The sequence below is a fragment of the Herpailurus yagouaroundi genome, unplaced genomic scaffold (genome assembly GCF_014898765.1).
Source record: "Herpailurus yagouaroundi ecotype Mexico unplaced genomic scaffold, PumYag 198, whole genome shotgun sequence".
In the NCBI taxonomy this organism is placed as follows: domain Eukaryota; kingdom Metazoa; phylum Chordata; class Mammalia; order Carnivora; family Felidae; genus Herpailurus; species Herpailurus yagouaroundi.
Window position 1 is genome coordinate 18,931,028 of NW_024412429.1, and position 21,655 is coordinate 18,952,682.

The 21,655-nt window shown below is 40.0% G+C and overlaps 1 pseudogene; it reads right to left on the bottom strand.

The window, feature by feature from the left end:
* Window positions 1-415: 415 nt before the first annotated feature.
* Window positions 416-2,851, bottom strand: LOC121013080 (pre-mRNA-splicing regulator WTAP-like; annotated as a pseudogene).
* Between the last annotated feature and the right edge of the window lie 18,804 nt (window positions 2,852-21,655).

Below are 21,655 nucleotides of genomic sequence, written 5' to 3' on the forward strand. Positions count from 1 at the left end.
ATTTATTTTTGAGAGACAGACAGAGACAGAGCACGAGTGGGGGAGGGGCAGAGAGAGAGGGAGACACAGAATCCAAAGCAGTCTCCAGGCTCTGAGCTGTCAGCACAGAGCCTGACATGGGGCTCGAACCCACAAACTGTGAGATCATGACCTGAGCTGAAGTTGGACACTCAACTGACTGAGCCACCCAGGCGCCCCGATGGTATTTCTTAGAATGTCCAAATGGGGCGCCTGGGTGGCTCAGTTAAGCGTCTGACTCTTGATTTTGGCTCAGGTCATGATCTCACAATCTGTGGGACTGAGCCCCAGGTTGGGCTCTGTGCTGACAGTGTGGAGCCTGCCTTGGATTCTCTCTGTGCCTCTCTCCCCCTGTCCCTCCCCTACTCACACATGCACTTGTGCTCACACGCTCTCTCTCTTAAAATAAATAAACTTAAAAAAAATGTCCAAATGGATGAACCAGCATAATATTTGTATCAATATAAGTGTTAAGAACTGTTTCCTAAATATTTCGTGGCATTATTATTTCCTTGGAATCATTACATTCCACAAGACTGCCTTGGTCAGACCTAGTTTTATAATAAAATATAGAGTCTTATGTTCTAGACCAAACTAGATGAAACTTCAACTTGAACCATTTCTTAAATTAGCTGGCCTGTAGCATTTCATGCCACAACAAATGACATAAAATGAGTCTTTGGAAAATGCCTCACATCTCTTCAAGGCAGGGATGTCTTTGAAAAGTCATTCTCTTCTGCTGAGATTTGACTTGATTTCGTACTATTGTCTTCATTTTGCGACATTTGTAAAAGACGAACTACCTACAAACTATTTTAGACTTTTCCTGATGGGAATGAGGGAGTGGTTACATCTGAGTTAGCAGGTGGGCACATATGAAAGACAAGATGGCCAGTTCATCTCGTGGAACACAAAATCATAAAATTTTAGGGCTGAAATGGGCCTCAGAGAACATCTAACCCAAGTACCTCATTTAAAACATGAGAACAAAGAAGCCACCTAGGCCATATGCTTGTGAATTAGAAATGTGGTCATTAATAGAATACAGTAATAGACACTATTGATATAGCTATATAATATATAAAGCTTATATATAGCTAAAATAGTGGATACTATTTCAGTACCTATGATGTAGAAGAGGCATTGAGCTGACAATCTTGGCTGGTGACTTCCTGCTCGATTACACTAAGAATTGGAACCACGATGTTTTCCAAGTGTTAGCCACTCTTTTCACAAACATATGAAGGATCTAATCTTAGCTGCAATCACCCCATTTAATTTAAAGGTGGGAGGAATTCTGAAAATATTTTTTAAGTCAGAGAGTTTCTTTGAACTTATATTCAAGACACAATTTTTTTTTCAAGGCACATTTCATTTACTATCAGGAAGGCGATACAAAAGGCCCAAACACAAAGGAAGGAAACACATTCCCCCATTAACACCAAGCACGATGCCCTTTCAGTGTGTGCCTGTTGAATGCCATGGGGACTTAATTTCAGTACCGGAAAAAATGCAGTGATTCTCAGCACAGCCAACATTCTTATATAACCTAGTAGTGAAATGAATGTTTATGACACCTCAGTTTCAACCTGAAGTTTCATAGAACACCTTTCTGTCTGCAGTCTTTAATAAGATTATCTACAGCACTAACAACCATTCAAAGAACAAACCATTGATTAAAACCACACTGACTTTAGGCTCAATCAAGTAATACAGAGCTCCAAACTAAATGGCTAAATACATGAACTGCTTATACAGACATCTATTATTTGATTCTCTCATAACTATTAAGTTGGTTCTTAGCAAATAAACTCTTTAAAGGCAAAATTCACCTCACTTGGGTTTTGACCCAATAGTTTAACAATCATCATGAAATCCACAGTCTTATGGGCAAAACGGATCTACGGTGTCTCTAGGTCACTATGCTCAAGGTTAAGAGCGAGGCATATTCCATTTTTCACATTTTATGGAATTTTATATGTTCAATTCATGATTTTTAATCTAGGTTTACATTCCTCCCACTGTCTGAAGACGCAGTGTGCCGCAGACTTAAGGCTTCTGTTTGTCCGTCTATTTTCTTCAAACAGAAACATTTCTCAAGTGTCCACATGTTCTAGAAGGGGAATTTTTTGGAGGCGGCCACTTCTTAGGAATAGTCCGACACCGTCAAGCCTCTGAAGCAAACGCTGAAACACAAGGTTCATCTGATAAGTTTTACGTGAACCGTTACAGGCTGGATAGTATAAGAATGCGATTTTTTTTTTTTTTTGGCTCAAAAAGTCTGAGTCGGGGTGTGGAAACGAGTATTTGGCTGTCCTGCCACTGCTTCGTCCCTGTGGGACTGTCATGGAGGTCTTGACTGGGGAGTATGACTTGTTTACCTATTAGGAGTAAACTTCCAGGCACTCAGTTCATTTTGGGCTTGCTCTGGTTTGCCTTTAGTCTGTTCTGGTTCACCTTTCATTTTTAGGAAAAACAAGCTGATCACTGGGTCTACCATTGTTGATCTCAGTTGGGCAGCACTCTGCTGCTGGACTTGCCCAAGTTAATAGACTTGAGTGCTACATGCTACCTCCTGCTCCTTGCTTGTCAGTCGTATTACAAGGATGTCTTCCCTGTGAGCAGACTCTTGTTTCTTTAGTTTTTCTTCAGACTCCCTTAACCCCAGTTACCTCACCGGAACTGAGGTCTGTGTGCTTGCCCTCCGGAGCTTGGACGTATGCTTCCGATTGTCTCCATTGGAGAATTAACTCATCTCAGGCCGTAACTTTGAAGTGTGTTTCACTCAAACCTTTTTGGGAAGAGATTCCTCATTGGTCATCTTGAATCCTCTCTAGACAGAGTCCCCACAGGTACCACTGGTCACACAGGCCAAGGCGGCCCTTCCTACTCACCCAGGCCACCAGCCCATGCTACTGCTACCCCTACAATGCCCCTCGCGCCACAGCCCCGGTGCTCCCCTTTATTTGCTAAGACGTAATTGCTGAGAAGGAAGATTATTTATAGTCTTAAGGCTGATCTTTGTTATCCTCAAATTTTTCCTGTATTGGAACTCAAAAATATACTTAGCTATTTTGCTTTTGTCTAAGAATATGGAGAATACAAGTAGTAGAGGAAGCCTGAGTTCACCTAAATATTTGAGGTTCTCTAAGTAAAAATGCTCTGTGGGATATAACTGGCTAAGTTTTCATGACTGGGCTCAGAGGTGGTGGTTGGGGAGGTAACAGGTATTTTAATCAAGAGACATGATGCCTAGTTTACTTCCTTCATCTCATTATTACACTTTGCTTCCTTGTAAACTCTTTTGAACACATAGTTTTTGAATGGTGATAACTGATTAAAGCAATTTGGCAATAAATGCTATAATTCAGTGTAATAAGGACATACATGTCTAGACAAAATAATATCATAAAATGTGTAGAAAAAAATCATGGCCTTGAATGGGGTTCTGCATAACCAATGCAGCATTTCACACTATCAAACCCTGAATTTTCCACACTGGCAAATGGGAAGTGACATTCATTAAAGTGAATAAAGATTGTCTGGCTAAGTCCTGAAACAACAAGGAAAATTTAAAGGCAATGTCTTGACATGATATGCTGAAAGCTGGCTCTATATTTGCAGGTGATTTAAAGCTCTTTCTTTCATAAAGTTCTAACAAAAGTGCTATCTTTTCTTTTTTCTAGCATGTTCCACAGAGAATATTCCAGTATATAGATTACCAAGGGGAAAAAAAATACACACCTGGACTAAATAACAAGACTAATTAAAGGTCAATATACAACCCCAAGCCTCAAATCCTTATTGACCATGTGGACTTGGATATAAAGCTTCAACTGCAAATCATAGCAGCTGCTAAGGGAGGAAAAAGCCGGTAAGAATAGAAAAGAAACATACGGGCATACATTTCTGGGAGGCTCTTTCTGGTTTTTAATGCTGGCTGTAGAAAGATCACATGAAGCTACCTGAGTCTGTATGGTGTCTAATTTGTTTTCCTTTCTCTTACAGCTCTGATGAGTCCTTGGGGAATTAGGTCAACTAACCAATGCCCAAGTGTCTAGAAGATGCTTGGGTAGGACTGCAGTGGTCCAGTCATGCTAGGAAGAGCCCCCTCCCTGAGAACTGTTCTTGAACTACACGGTAAAGAATTCTCAATAATCAAGGTCATCAGACAGCAGGGGATATGAACTGTCAGACCATTTGAGGAATCCATTCCAATTGATCTGATACCGAAGAGTAAATTTTCCTTCAGAATCAGTTTTCAGTATCTGGGAGTCAGAAAGCAAAGCACTGGGTTTACCCTCTGTAGCATGAGCAGTAAGGGGTATTATTTGTTCAGATCAGCAGACATTCCTATCCATGCAATCTTTCATTCTCCTAACCATTTCTTATTTTTTTTTTTAATGTTTATTTATTTTGGGGACAGAGAGAGACAGAGCATGAACGGGGGAGGGGCAGAGAGAGAGGGAGACACAGAATCGGAAACAGGCTCCAGGCTCCGAGCCATCAGCCCAGAGCCTGACGCGGGGCTCAAACTCACGGACCGCGAGATCGTGACCTGGCTGAAGTCGGACGCTCAACCGACTGCGCCACCCAGGCGCCCCGTCTCCTAACCATTTCTAAAATGGGTATCTACTGTGCCATGAAAAGCATATAGATTAGAAACTGCTTCTTTACATCTTGCAACAGAGAATGATGCAGACTTAGTGTCTTTTTACATCTCTACAGAAACATCAGATAGGTTGAAGCCAAGATGTATTTTTCAAGAGCTGGGCTCTCTGCACATAGGACAATCCTTTAACACGGCCTCCAGTAAAGCCCCCTGGGTTTCTCCATGAGAAAGATGAACAGGTATGAAGAAAAATCTTAGCAGATTTTTCATGCCATTTGTGAAATTTAAATTTATAAATAAAAATGGACAGTAAATAAAGGAACATCAACAGAAATAAGACACATCCATCAAGTACCTTACCTTACAAGCGTCTAGGGAAAGAGTCAGGGAACACAAACCATGAAAAGCCTGGTAACCATTGATTCAAGGCTTATGTGTTTTTTAGACTCAATTGTATATTGATAAATACAAATATATAAAATCATATATAATAAAATATAAAAATATACAATCTATAAATAAAAATATCTTCCCTCTCCAAATAAATATATAGAGTTCCAGGAAGTAGTCCCAGGAACTCAATCTGCCTTCAGAGCAAGTAGACGTAGGCACCAAATTATATGTATAATTTTCACCTGTGTATCTATGGCATCTATATTCCTCGCGGTTATTGCCAGCTACTCCATTTTTCCCTCCTTCCCTTCTCTCCTGCCACCCTTTCTTTCCTTTCTCTCACAGGAGACTCTCCTCATCACCAGAAGAGATGTGTTAGGAAAAACAAAATGGCGAAGAACCAACAGTGCATGTGACAAAACAGGAATGCTTCGTTGCCACCAAATTGCTCTGGGTTAACCCCATCCTCTTTCCACAGGAAACGACTTTTCGGAGTTTGCAAAGGAACAAAATGAAGGGTGTCTAGTCCCAGCCTCTCATTTGGGGGACATAGAGAACAAGGGGGTGAAACTGGCTTGCTGAAGTCCCACTGTGCAACTGATGACGAAATCTCCCTGAGAGACAGATTTGATTAAAGGTCTCCAAGAACATTTACTCAATGACAGAAAGTTTAAGAAAAGATGCCACATGCAATAGTCACGGTCATCATCACATCACCTTTGCCTGGAATGAAAAGAAGCAACGGACAAAACACAGATGTTTTCCTGACGTTTTACGTGGAAAGGCCAAAGAGACTAGCTTTATATCACGCGTTAAAACAACAGCAACAATGACCACAAAACACGACAGAGTGTAACACTTTTCAGTCTGTGAAAGAGGAGTGTGAAATGACGGTGGGAGGTTTTTCCCTTTCCCCCAAGGACAGACAGCTTGGATTAAGAACTCAGAAAGATTTCTCTTGAAAGATTTGAAGGCCTGAAACACACAAGTGCCAAGGGATGCTGTGAAATTTCTTTTGCTAGCAGCCTTTAAGATTGTTATCTTTCAGGGTTGGTTTACATGTAATGTGGCTGTGACCCTGCATTACCCTTCAAAGCCTCTAAGAAGCTACGATTGCATCATTTAGGGTCTGACTTTAAAGCCTGTGCACCTGTGATTACAGTGTATTAAATTCAAAACTTGGAAAGAATTAAGCATTATCCAAGTGTTGAATTTAATGACACCAATTTGCATTTACAAAGCAGCCTCGTGATTATTTTGCTTTATATTCAACCTGTCCAGGTGGTAGAAAGGTTCTGCTTCCCTCTTACCCCCCCCCCCCCATTTGGAAGGGAGGAAAAAAGAGATCCAGGCAGGACAGTGACTCAGTAAAGTCACCTCTGAGTCCCAAGGAGGGGTGGCTTCCAAAGAGTCCCAGTGTGCATACTTTCCACAGTGTATCTGCCTTGGGTTCTTGAGGAATCAGGACTCTAGTCACACCCCTTTAGGATAAAAATAAATTATATAGGAAAGTGGTTCCTCTTTTATATTTTCTGTAGAGCTTATTTTTATTTCTTTAATTTTTATCTCTTTTGAAATTATAATTTTTAATAGTGTTTTTTTTTTCCTGAGGACCACCCAAATCAGGATCTTTTATGCTTGTTGGAAAAAAAAAAAAAGATTTCCAGGCTCTGCTGATTATGTACCCGATTTGAATCATAGGGGACAGCATCCCCCAAATCTGCATTTTAAACTAATACCCCAGATGCTTCTTATGCATTGTTCTATTCTAATTCTTAAGTATTACTTAAATCAATTCTATAGACTTGCCCTAAAAATCACAACTACCTAATTGCTTTCAAAGAGCAACAACGATAACAAAAGTATAAGCTATAATGTTGGAATAAAAACATATCATTAGACAAACAACACAGTAAGCTGTACTAAAAAGAAATTCACAAGAAGAATCCTGCCTAAAATCTTTTTCCTCCTGTGTAAATCCTCTCTTTGCTCCATTTTCACAGGACACATTGATATTTATGAGTCTGTGTGCCATTTCATAGCAAATTAAAGGTAATCATCTGCCTCCTTTTCTGACTCGGTTTTTATGGGATTGACCCTGCATATATTCAATATTCTTCTTATTGTTGGCCTCAAATCCTCAAGGAAAATCAACATAAAAGCCTTCACTATAACCAAGCGAATAACACAAACAACCAGAAAAAATCCATCAGTGTCTGAGAAAAGTTAAGCTCTGATATGGTTGGTGTATACTTCAAACTTGCCCCACATCCAAATTTCCCAACCTTGACTCAGAAAAGGGGCTTCCGTGCAGTTGCCAACTATTTACAATTTTCAAATGTTACCTTAAATTTGAGCCTCTCTTTAGTGTTCAAGCCCCCTCTTCTCTTTGCAACAAAGCTTAGAACCTGAACAGCCTTGGTGACAGAAGTTTGCCAGCAGAAGTATCATGAATGGGTTTTGACTCCCAGCTGATGAAATTGTGCACAGTATGACCGACAGATGTTTGCTTATGAAGGAGTTACACATGCCTAAAATACCTTTCCATGCATGGTGAGAAAGAAATAGCCATTTCAGATGTACCGTCGCCCCTGGCCACAAGCTCTTTATGTAGAAATGCCATTTTGCACAGCGTAATCTCAAAAGCAGGAACAGGAAGACAGGAGGGTCTCACCAGGGACAGCAAGAGATCTAGTGAACAGCAGTCTTGTCTCCTATTAAGTGACAACAAACTTAAAGCTATGCCAGGTAGCCCGGTGCCTATTTACTTTATAAGATCAATCTTTCAACATTATCTGTGAGAAATCGTAACGCAAGATTATCAGGTGACCAAATCCAAGGAGAATTGGTACCAAAAAGCTCTATCTCTTGCCAACTGACATTAGTTACAGGGGACTCACCAGTGGGTCTGTGGACAGACAAGGAGATAACAATAGGAAAATCGTCCGTTCATTTATTGTGGCACTATTTGGTTCTAATTAATTATGAAATACCACAGGCTACTAGTCAGCAAGTGACAGCTGGGGTTTTGTCAAAGCAAAGAAATGTCAGTAATTTGAGAAACTGCAATAACTCTGAAATTAAATTTTTACAAAGAACCAAAAGGGGAGGGATGCCGGGATATTTTGTAAGATCTTTAAGTAAGCATAATATCGAGTGTGCTTTTAGACTAGAGACGGAGCCAGACGAAAAATCTGATGATATTATTTTTTTATTAGAGATCAGTCAGAAGATTAGCTCTGAATGTGTCACCTTTAACAAGCCAACCGCTGTCGCTGCGCCTCCATGGGCCACTTGTGGAAGGGAATCGGCGTAAGTCCTCTGGACGGCACTGGGGCAACGTATACGGAGCCTTCAAAAGATGCATGCCATAGGACCTCACAATTTAAGTTCTGGAAATTTAATCTAAGCAAATAATTGTAAGTATTAAGTAAAGATGGATTACAGGGTCATTCATAATGGCTCAGTTTGTAAAAGCCAAGAGTGAGAAGCCACACAAGTGTGCTAAAAATGAAACACAGGTCAGACTATGGTACAACCATTCAAGGGATAATGCACATTTGTAAAGGCAGTGCGGCATGGGACATCCTCAAGATATGTTATTTAATTGTTATTTATGTTATTTAGTGCTTTGCATATATTCTTCAAAAAGAAGTCTAACCAAATATTATAATTGGTAGAATCCAAATGCATGTGCAGTAACTGAGCTTTGGTGACTTTCCCAGACCAAGGGTTTATCTTAAGAATGTACCCAGAATGAAGGCTGGGTCTGAGTGTTTCCAGGGAAAAAAAAAGGCTATATGCGGAAAGTGGTGTCTCTACATGTCCAGGAAGGTTAGGGACAAACTGCTGTTCCAGGGCACTAAATCCCAGCCACAGGAAGCACTATGACAGGTGTCAGAAGTGAGCAAAATGGCTCTGGTATTCCTATACCTATTTCCTTATATTTTATCCTAAATGACAAAGGACATACTATGTTAGGCCAATGATTTCCTAGCTTTTTATTTTAAAAATTTCTTAAACTAAAATAATACATAAACATATACAATGTATAGAAATTTATAGAGTTGGTTAAAATGTATGCAGGGGACTTCTAGAAATCTCTAGCAGTGTGGACGACCAAATATCTAGACTGATCATCTTGCTGAAAACAAGTAGAAATTCCTAGACAAAATACTAAAAGTAGTTTATGACTGGAAGGCCAAAACCCAGTGAAAGCAGGAATCTGAAGAGGTAAGGTACATGCTGAAGGCAACAGGGCTTTGAGGGCTTTGATGTCAAAGCGAACTTGAACATGGGCTTTCATGGTCCTATGAAACACACAGGGTGGGAGACAAAGAAAACCAGTGTCCATCCAAGGTCTCTAACATGAGGTCCTATAAAAGGAGGCATGTGAATGGCCTACAGGCTAAGTGTCAGGGAGGACCAGAAATCACATCCCCTCGTGAGACTGAGCGAAAAAAAAAAATCATAAAATAGAGAACATAAAGGGCACAAGTGCTCAGGAAGAACAGGCAGTAATGAGTAGATCGGCAAGTTTTTTGATGTTATAACTGTCAAGTGCAGCATAAAAAGGCATTATATTTAGTATGTATTTTAAAATGTGGCAAGTGTGAAAACATGAGTAAAATGAGCAACCAACTTACAAAAAAAAAGGCCAAACATTGAAAAAACGCTAAATAAAACTTTCAGGAATTATATAAAGTGTCTTCAGAATTAAAAATTTGGTTGCTACGCCTTTTTCCACATAGCTCAGGGAGACTTAGGAAATTTGAAACTAGATCTGTAGAAATTACTGAGAATGAAACACAGAGAGACAGAGAGATGAGAAATATGAAAGATGAGTCATGTAATACGGATAACAGAGTGAGAGGTCAAACATGTATCTTATTGGAAATCCAGAGGGAAAGGAGAACGGGGGGGCAGAGGCAACAAGTGGAGATCTAATGGCTATGAGTTTCCCTACTTTTATAGTGTTTATGGTATAATTACTATTTTGTACTTTTTATATCGAATAGCATAAATAAATGAACCTAAAACATGGAAGCAAATTGCTCAACACCAAAGACAAATAGGTCTTAAAAACATGGGGGTGGGTCCAATTACCTACAAAATTTAACCATTTAATCACGAGTTTACTTCCTCAAATTAACAACAGAAGAGTAACAACAGTGGAGTATCTCCAGTGTTCAGAGAGAAAGAGACATGTCAAACTACATTTGTAGCCTTAATGACATTATCGTTCAAAAACAAACACAAAGGAATATTCAGATAAAGAAAACCTGGAGTCAGCTAGTGAGGCATGGAATTAGAATCTAAGATCAGGGTGCTGGGTGTGCTCATGGCTACCAGGGTATCTTTGCTTCCTGACCTTTTCAGTGAATAGAAAAGAAAATGTTTGCATCCCCACACATATACGTATGCACATGCACATATTACATGCATTATACACATGTATGTGTGTTGTAGAAATAATGAATGTACACTGATAGTCCCAATTCCAATCCATTTCCAGATGATTCTTTCTTGCCCTCTTTCTATAGGTGTATGTCAAACCTGGCTCCCAGCAACACATTTAGTCACTTGTTGGACCCTATCATAGACCTAAATTGTTTCAGAACTGTTTCACCTACACTACAACAAAACCCCAAATTTACTCAAATGGTTCCCAGATTTGTTTATAGTACTTGCCTCACAATCTTGCCCAAGAAAGAGAGTATACAGTCAGATACTGTGTTCATAAATTACTTCAATTAGTGTTTTTTCTCCTTTTGGAATTCATTTAAAATACAATTATGTTCATTTGGTTCCGTCTGCCTCCAGTTTTAGCCTTTCCTATCTTCCCAACCTTGGTGATTTATTTTTTTTGAAACGTAGAACATTAACATGCTTTCAAAAGTAAAACGATATAAAAAGGTAAATTCAGAGAAAAGACACTCTTCCCCAAATTTCTTCCTCTTTTTTTTAATGTTTATATATTGAGAGAGAGAGAGAGAGAGAGAGAGAGAGAGAGAGAGAGAGAGAGCAGTGCAGGGCAGGGGCAGAGAGAGAGGAAAAGAGAGAATTCCAAGCAGGTCCTACATTGGCAGTATAGAGCTCCACATGGGGCTCAAACTCACAAATTGTGAGATCATGACTTGAGCTGAAGTCAAGAGTTGGAGGCTGGCCATCTGAGCCACCCAGGTACCCCTCTTGTTTCCTTTTCTTACACAAGAGTTAGCAGGCTAACTCTGGAGGCATTTTGCTTCTAAAAACTTCAAGACTTAGAGTTAAATAACAGATCAAGATAGAAATCAAAAATATGTATGGAAAAATTGCAATGATGACACTGAATATCATAATATATAGATGCAGCTAAAGTAATACTTAGTGAATGAATGAAGTGTCCATCTGAGGAAGTCAGTATAAGAGCATCAGAATAAAGCAAGCAAGACAGAAGGAAGGAAATGAGAAGAGATGAGAGGAATAAAACCAACCATACAACGAAGAGTGTTAAGACAGACAAAAGGTATTCTTGAGTAGCAAATAAAATTTATAAAACTGTTTAGAAACAAATAGAAAAGAAAAACAGAACGTATCATTAAATTATACTCAGAAGGAAAGGATGAAATAAATTCACACATAGCAAATTAAAAATATAGTAAGAGATGTTATTTTTAGTCACTGTATGCTAATAGACAAATGACTTTTAAAACTTCCCCAAAGGTTGACTCAAGAAGAAATAGAAAGTCTGAAAAGTACTGTATCTATTGAATAGTTGAAATCTTTAAGTAAAAGTATTTCTAAAAGAAAATACTAGGTTGTATTTCTAACAAAAGTTCTAATAAAATTTTTTTTTTAAGTTATAAATGTACCCAAATTATACTAAAGGGTAGAAAAACAGAGAATATTTACAAAATAGTTTTGTGTGTGTGTGTGTGTGTGTGTGTGTGTGTGTGTGTGTGTGTGTATGTGTGTGTTTCTTTTGTTTTTGGAAGCTAATTTGATCTTGATGTCAAAACCTGAGACAAGAATGGTACAAAACAGAAAACCACAGTCCACTCTTTCTCATGACCATATGTATTTGGAGACTGTTAATTGCTTCTAGCTTCAAGTCCCCTTGTGCTTCTTTTAGTAACAGAAATTCACATAGAACTTCATATAACCTGGGCTCATGGCCACCCAGCCATAGGAAAAATAGTTCTTTTCCCTTGCAGCTATGTGTAGCTATGGGATTAACTTTGGGTGAATGAGATGTGAATGGATCTGAGAAGGGCAATTTCTTGGTCACCTTTCTAAGAGACCTATTCAGGACTCTGTCTTTCAAGTAGCCGAGAAGTGCTGTAACTTGGAAGCCAAGTACAGAATACATAAATCTGCCCTACCAGCCATGAACACACTAAACTACTCCAGACTATTATCGGAGAGAAAAGTAGATGTCTATCTTATATACACTGCTGTGTGATGAGTTTCTTTGTTACAGCAGCTTGGTTTCTAGCCTAATAATAGATACAAAATAGATATAAGAATCATAAGTAAACTAGGGCGCCTGGGTGGCTCAGTTGGTGAAGCGTCCAACTTCCGCTCAGGTCATGATCTTAAGGTTTGTGAGTTTGAGCCCCACATCGGGCTCTGTGCTGACAGCTCGGAGCCTGGAGCCTGCTTCAGTTTCTGTGTCTCCTTCTCTCTCTGCCCCTGTTCCGCTCACACTCTCTCAAAAATAAACAAAAAAAAATTTTTTTAAATCATTAGTAAACTGAATTCAGCAAAGAATATTAAAAATGACCAAATTGCATTTATCCCATGTGTACAAACAAGGGTGGTTTAACATAAAACAATCTATTAATATGTTATATCACATTAGCAGATCAAAGAAGAAAAACAGCATGATGATCTCAATAATTTCATTAAAAAACATTGGGTAACAATGTTTTGTATAGCTACAAAAATGTAATACCAAACTCAATGTGATACATTAAAAATATTCTTTTTAAGTTAAGAAGGTCATAAAGTGCTCTTAGAACTAACTTCTCTTAAGAGTGGTGTTGGAAGAAGCAGCAGCACAGTAAGGTAAGAAAAGAAATAAAATAATTAGAAAGAAATAAAATTGTCATTATAGACTGATGATAAAATTGTCTATATAAAAAATCCCAAGGAATTACAAATAAAGTATTATAGTTACTAAGAAAGTTTAGGGGCACCTGGGTGGCTCAGTCGGTTAAGTGTCCAACTCTTGATGTTGGTTCAGGTCATGATCTCTCTGGTTCATTGGGGTTGAGCTGTGTTGGGCTCCACGCTGACAGCACAGAGCCTGCTTAGGATTCTCTTTTTCCCGCTCTCTCTGCTCCCCCACTCACTCATGCACACGCATGCTCTTTCTCAAAGAAAAAAAAATATTTAAAAAGATATTACTTTTAATAGTATCAAAATATGTATTTCACAAGCATAAATCTAGCTACTTTCCTACTTTATGGGGAACATTTTATTAAAAATTTTTAAAGTCTTCCCTACCCATCAAAAGATAAACTCTGTTCAGAGACAGCATGACTTAAAATCATTATGAGGGTAATTCTTAACAAATTGACCTATTGATTCAATTTCAATCAAAATTCCCATCTAAACCCAATCAGGGATTTCTTTTCATGTATATGGAATAAAATAATAAAATAAACTGATTTTAAAATGTATATGGAGGAACACAGGGTCAAGAATAGCCAATATATTTCTTAAAACAGAGAAAACAAAGAGTGGGGAACTCAAGTTCATGAGGATTCAGGAATTGTTATTAAATATACTAAGACTGGGTGGTTTGAGAGCATACATCTGGGAGACATTGGGTCTATTTCACAGCTGGTGCTGTCGATTAGTGAGTAGAACATGACTTTTTATTAAACGTCATTAGTCATCTAAAAAAAAAACTGAAGTAGATCCTAACCTCACACCATAAACACACATCAATTTGGGGTGGATTAAAAATACAATGGAACACACAATTATAGAACTTTTGGAAGATGACGTAGAAACCATTTTATGACCTGGGGTGGGGAAGGACTTTTTATCCAACACACGATAAACTTCTGGAGACAAATTGGGAGACATTGAAAGGCAACATTTAGGGCTCAGTTTCTGCATGTAAACACTTCACGTGGGAGAAAGGGATGTCCAATATCTCATTTGGGCAAATTGCAGTATTTGTGGAAAGCATGAGAAATTAACCCACCAACACAGGCTTCTCCTGCAGATTTCCTTCTTATGCTGCAGTGGACTGACCACACCGCCCGACAGCAGCCAGGCAGTGTTGGTAAGGCAAAGCAATGAAAAATACCATCAACACGCACCAATAGGACACGTAGTTCATTGAAATATCTTGCATAAGCAATAAGATAAATATTAAAGGTTAATATTGAGTCACGAAGGACATACTTTCCTATCAATATTAACAGATGTAGTACATTAGCACCTGAAAGCTACACTTAACATTTTCATCTGTAAAATAGAAAGAAGTAATTCCTAGAGTATATAAAAATGATACATAGCTAGAGACCTTTGCCGTGAACTACCCCCAAAATTATTTGGTTATAAGACAATGAATCATGGAAGCACCACTGAAAGCTGAGGCTATAGAACATAAGACTTTTTCCTCTAGGCCAGTCCTCACAAGCTGGTGACCCTATACTCATTGCTATAAATATTTTAATCCCATTCCCTCCTGTAGGCTACCTGCTCATAGATCTATAAAATCCAGTTAACTGTAAAGAATGTCTTCTTCTTTTCTCCCTTCCTTCTCCCTTCCCTCCCCCATTTCTTTCTCTCCTTCTCTTCTTTTACCTTCTTCTCCTTCTTCTTCTCCCTTATTTTGTAATAAACAGAAAATACTGACAACTGAAGACAATTGAGGAAAAGATATTTTCTTTATAAAGAGGAGAGAGAGGACTAAAAACTGAATTTGAGCATATTTTAAACCGATTTTAATAAATGAAAAATATAACCCTAATGTGTTTCCAATATCAGATGCTTATTATATTTTCAGGAGTCTAGGACAATTTTTCTCTGTATGCTAGAAACAGAAGAGAGCCCTATTTTCCTTATCTAAATAATTTCAGGCACATATCAGATCAATAAACTAGAGCTGGCATAAAACAATGATTATTTCATAAGGACAAGTCCTTGTGAAATAGTCATAAATGTCTAGACTTGTAGCTGTGACTTCTTTTACAATGACAGCAGATCTGAAACATGAATTACTTTCCTTCCTACAAAAACAACTTTGTAATACTGGATAGGCAAACACTGAAAAAGCAATTTTAATAACTGTCCTGAGAACACATTGGCCTCTATTTTCAAGTTTCTAATTTATGTACTCAATTCCAGTGAAAGAACGTGGATATTTCACTGTTCCCATCCATGGCTCCCTCTTTTCTTCAGCCTGTGTCTTCAAGCTAACTTGGCTCAATGCTGTCATGCAGCTGAGGGTACTCTGTCCCGCAGATTAGTGAGTTCTGAAGATGTGAGTCAAGGTCATCAGCTGGCATTAAGGTTAAAGTGCTCTTTTGGTACTAGGAATTCACCAAGGCTAATTGGGATGTCACATCTGCTGATACTCACTCTGATCTGCATGATATGTTTAATGATATGCATTAAACATACATATTGCTAAAAAAAAATATGTCAAAGACATGTTGAAAAGAAAACCAGAGGCCTAAAATGGTGTCACTTAGGTCAGGTCACCAAGGTCTTAATACCTAACCTGCTTGCAGTCTCGAATTCCCCCAGAAATGCAATTCAGTCGGGACTATCTTGCTAAGCACCAATGCAGTAATCTGTTACTTGGGCCCCTCTCCCTCCCCCAAAGGAACATGAGATAATAGACTCTCCCCTTCCACCTCAGGGAAGGTGACCTGGCCTTTTCATGTGCTAATAACTTTCTTGCTCCACCCTCCTTCTTACAAAACTTTCCATTCTATATGATTTCTCAGAGCTCCTCTCTACTTGCTAGACAGAATGCTGCCTGTTTCATGAATTGCTTAATAAAGCCAATTAGATCTTCAAATTTACTCCGTTGATTCCTTTTTTTTTTTTTTTTTGAAACGTAGTCTTTATAAACTTGATTTCCCTTCTGGCTGCCCTTCCCTCTCATGTCTTTTGGACTTCCACTCATGTGGTGCTGTCTTTCCATTCCCAGGCTGGCATCAGCAATGAGACCAGAGCTTGGCATCCTTGGGCTGACTCTTAATGTGCCCTACACACAGCTCATGCTCAAGGGTTTTGCTCTCGGTAGTCCCTGCCACTGCCTTGGCCCTGCTGTGGCCTCCTCAGAAAAGGGATTATGCCATCTTTGGACAATGGCTGGAGGAAAACGGATTTAGGTCACCTAGTCGCCTGAGACATTACAGTACTTACTCTGTTGAAAACTTTTGCAAGATTCCCGCCTTGGCATGTGTTTTAGGTGTTCTTCATCTTATACCTCTTTGCTTATATCCTCAGGGTTTCCCCCCTAGCTGGGGTTGAAATTGGAGCCACAGGAAAATTAAATTTGTGGTAGTCAGAATTTTGACTCCTGCACCCCTGCTCTCTGGTGACACACCATGGTTATGTTATATTACGTGACAAAAGGACTGCTGATGTAACTAAAGTGATGGGCCTTAAAATAGAGATTAACATGGATTATTGGATGGGTCCAATCTCACAGCAGAGACTTTCTCCATTTGCAAGCAGAGGATGGATCAGAAGAGGAAGTAAAGAAATTCAAAATGTGGGAGGGACTAGACCCAGGACTGCTGGCTTTGGAGACGAAGAGGGTCATGAGCTAGGGGATATGAACTACTTCTAGAAGCTGACAGCAGGGAAGGAAAGGGGAACTATAGCCACATGGAACTGATTTGTGCCCAACAGTGTAAATGAGTCTAGGAGCAAACAACCACCCATCCCACCTGCAGGGCTTCCATGTAAGAGCCCAGGATGCCAACACCTTGATTCTGGCCTTGTGAGGCTCAGAGCAGAACCAGCTAAACCCACCAGTACTTCTGACCTACAGATCTGTGAGATACTAAGTTTGTGCTGTTTTAAGCCATTTAGTGTGGGGTGTTTTGTTACAGAAGTAATAGAACACCAAGAAGAGTTACCATTTTTCTCATAATTTCCCATCTCTCTTTTCTCCATTCAAACAGAAAGTTGGTTCTGTGTTCTAGTTTGGGGGAGCCATGAGGTATGGAGTGTGCCCAGAATTAGTTGGCACATTGTCCTGACCGTTGTTTATAGAGATATAAGGCTGAAGGGAAAACGGGGTCCTGGGCTTGGATAGGAGGACGTCCAAGCAGAGGGAATGGGGGAGAATGTCTGCTGATCCTGAGCTATCCCTGGGTTTGTGGCAGGAGACTGGAAAGGAGGATGTGGGGGGATCACCAGAAGTGTTCTCAGGAACTAGTAACCCAAGAAAGGATCCACTGCCTGGCATGACCTCAGTGGCTGGACCAGGTGAAGGGTCACCACTGGGAGCATTGTTGAAAAGCCCACGAATGATGTGAAGCCTACCCACTGCTCCTAAGCTACTCCTACATCGTGCATGACTCTATGTTCACCTGAAGAGCACGAGGGCCTCCTGAGCCAGGACAGATGTGGCCAACAGTCCCACCCACCATCTTACCACAACAAAACCACAGTTCTCTGCCTCTTGCTACATCCAGGGGGGTTGTAGGGTGTGCTTTTCCAACACCTTTCAGTCACGCCTACCATCACCATTCTTCTTGGCTCCCCATCCTCCAAGTATGGCGCTGCTCCTGGTGCTGCCCCTCCTGGGGCTGCCCGCCCTCCCAGCCACACCACTCTAGTCCCTGCTGCACCTGTTTCAGGGCTCTGCAGCCGCCTGGGTGTGGAGGGGGTGAGAAAGTTCCTCCATCCCCCCCCCCCCCCAGGGAGCTATGGTCACATGCTCAAAAAGCAGCCCCACTCCCTGGCTTTCTGCAATCTCCAGAAATCTCAGCACAGAGCAGGTGACCACATACTTCTACATCCAGCCCGGGGCACTTTTGATGGTGAAAGGAAGAGCAATTGACAATTATACAAGGACAGCACGTAAACTGAGATCGCCTCAGACAAATTGGTGGTGGGGTCACCTTAGCAAAAAGGATCTTTCCTTTGTTTTTTGTTTTTTTTTTTTTTTTTTTTTTTGGCCACAGTCTCTGTTCTCTGCTTTGCCAGGACAGTCCTAGTATGCACTGGATATGTCAGGGGGAAGGTCATGTTCTAATTGATACACTGTGCTGTGCTCCAGGTCTCTCTGCCTTGTCAACCTTTTATTCCTTGGGCCACACTGAGTTCATTTTCCCTTCTTGTAGGCTCAGCTCTTTGCGGGGAAGTTCCTTGTCCCTCAAGCAGATAGGTTCACGTCAGATTATCCCTTCGTCCTTCAGGCAGACCTGGGCTTGGACTAAAGGATACACACAGTTCATACATGAAGCCATCCATTTGCAAGTTAAGGGCTTATGATCACACAGCGAGAAACTATTTGAGCTGGAACCAGATTCCAAGTCTTTCACATTACATTCCCAAGCTGTTTTTATTTTTTATTTTTTATTATATTAAATACCATGAAGTTCCAGGTAGCTAGACGGTAGGCTCCTTGAGGGCAAAACCTATAATTCTTGGCGGGGCCAGAACTAGGTTCTTAAAGTTTCTTCATCAGGCACTTCACTCCTTTCCTCACATATCCCAAGAGAATCTGATGATTGTAGCTTTCCAAAAGCTACACATCCAGAAAACTAAAACGTAGCCGCTTTAGAAATTACTGTGAACCAGAAGCACAGAAGGAAAATTTCACCTAAGCTAAAGTTCATCAAATAAGAAACTTTAATAGCAACTGAGCCTGAATACCCATGTCATTGGTCACAGGGGAGGCAACATTCCCTCCATAGCAGGTAGAAGAAAAGAGTTTAGAACTAATACCTTAAGAATTCTTTGTCTGAGTGGTTGTATCTCCATAGAAACTTATCTGGTTCTCACTCCCACAGAGTGTGAGGATTCTAATGTTTGCATAGCCTTCAGAAAGACTCACACATTTAGATTTTATTGCTATAAAATGATCAGGTATAATTTTGTGAGGTAAGGTCAGAAAATATTGTAGCCTCTTATGCTCCCCTTTTAGAGCTAATTTATTAAGTTAAAAAAAAAAAGGGAAGAAATGTGCCTTCAAACAAACAGACTAAATTAGACCTTTCAAAACACTTGTCATTAAAAGATGGTTTGTTGAAACTTCAGACAGGTTAAACGTACGCCACAATTTGAGTGAAAAAATTAGCTTTCCAGGGTTGCAATTACAATCCTACTTAGTTGCCATGGTGATCACACAGCATATGGATTTTGTCAGATAAAGACATCAGGGGTGGTGAGAAGGGACAGTGTATTTTTTTGAATTACCACATGCCAAGTGTCAACTCTTTTGCAGTCCTCTTGCAAAAAAAAAAAAAAAAAGTATATATATATATATATATATATATATATATATATATATAAATGTGTCTTGATTTGGAGGGGAGTTGGGAAGAAGAACAAGGCTTTGGAAAAGCTAACAAGGGAAGATTACTAGAAATGTTTAAAGAATATCTGAATTTAAAATAACTTGAATATTAGGGCACCTGGGAGGCTCAGTCAGTTGAGCGTCCAACTTCAGCTCAGGTCATGATCTTGTAGTTTGTGGGTCTGAGCCCTGTGTCAGGATCTGTGCTGACAGCTCACAGCCTGGAGCCTGCTTTGGATTCTGTGTCTCCCTCTCTCTCTGCCCCTCCCCTGCTCTCTCTCTCTCTCTCTCTTGCTCGCTCTCACTTTCTAAAAAATAAACACTAAGAAAAAAATTTAAAAACACAAAATAACTTGAACATTAATGTCAAATTGTATAATAAGGGTTCCTCGGGGTTCCAGAGTTAGAAGCACCTACTATTTAACAAATACATTCCAATAATAGGTGGCCAGTATGTTCTAGTTCCTCCTCTATTATGGTTTCTCTTATATTTATATGCCCTATCATTTGAAGGTTCTTTTCCCTGTTTTATCTAGAGTTAGTTTTGTTAATGATCTTGTCGATGTGCTGGGCCAGTATAAACACTGTAATGTAGAATAAGAATGCCCCTGGGTTGAAGACACAGGACTAAAAGATGAGAAGTGACCCCAGATGAATTTCTTCTTGTTATAAGAAGAAGAAAAAAAGAGTAAATACTCTGTGAACTCTAATAAAACTTGGAATCCTTTATAGCTACTTTCATGTGTCATTCGGAACTTATACACTCATGATGATTACATATTTTCTGCCAGCATGGAAGTGAAATTGAAAGGTTGTGCCACAGCCCCGTCTGCTGTGGTGTGGTCGAGAGTCCCAGAAGTTGGCTAGCCTGCGTTTAATTGATGGTACCAACTCCTCAGCAACCATAGCAACCATTAGCTGGTGACCTGATGGACTTTACATTTTAGTTGGCAAAGAGGAATAATCAACAAACAATAAATAATACATAGGATATTTGTAGAGTATGATAAAGACTGGCAAGTAGGGAAACCGTGATTTCGTAATGGAAAGTCCAACATGGGGGAGGAGGGATGTAGGTGGTGGGACAGGAACCTACCCCAGATGGAGTGTCCTGGGAAGATCACTCAAGGAAGCGATCTATGAGTTGGGATCTGACAAAAGAGACATTGGCAGCCGAGCCAAGATCTGGGACAAGATCAGAGTAAAACAACAACACAGGTACTTTGCACAGTCAAGAATTTAGCTGAAGCAGAATGAGGAGCAGTGCAGAATACAAGAAGGATCAGACAAGGGAGTTCACGAAGGGTCTGGTGGTCCAGGATATGGAGTTTTGCTTTTACCCGATGTCCTCTATAGAAGTTATATGACTACATCAAATTGCTTCAGATTTACGAAAATCCTAGTATTAGCCATCTTGGAAGGGCTGCCTAGGAAAAGAAACACATAGGGTTGGATGGAGTGCTTTTAGGATCTTTTATAGACGTCCAAGCCAGTGTCTGGGGCTGACTTCACTGATGAAGGGATGGAAGTCCCCCCTCCTGGCCCTCCACTCCCCTCAAGATTAAGTGATGCAGTGGTGGTATCCAAGCCTTGACGATCATCATAATAACTTGGGGAGCTTGTTAAAACTTCAGGCTCCTGAACCCTCTCCCAGGCTTGCTTAATCAAAATCACATGGTAGGAGCCAGAGAGCCTCTCTGTCCTGATGACTCAGCTCATCAGCCATGTTGAGATGCATCAGAGCAGGCCAATTCTACTGGTGCCAGCAAGATCAGGAAATGCTAGGGGAAATTACTTCTTTACCTTCACAAATCGGTTAGTCAGAAGGGGCTAAGGTCACCTGTGGCCAAGGCATTCAGGCTGACTCTCTTCCTTTCTCTCTTGTTTACCCAATAAGACTCCTCTGGTGAGAGCTTTTGAATCTAGGCTCCCCTTATAGCGTCAAATTGCCAGTCTGTTTTACTGGCTTGGTGCTTCTCATTGCTGAAATGGAGATGATTTCTCAGAACTGCAAACTTGTCTGGGTATGTAAATAGTGTGTCTGTGTCTTTAAATAGAAAGACATTAGGGGATATTAGCCCAGGCTAATTATACAGATCAGTTATAGCTAATAATTAAAATTTGCCTTAGGCTTTGTGGGA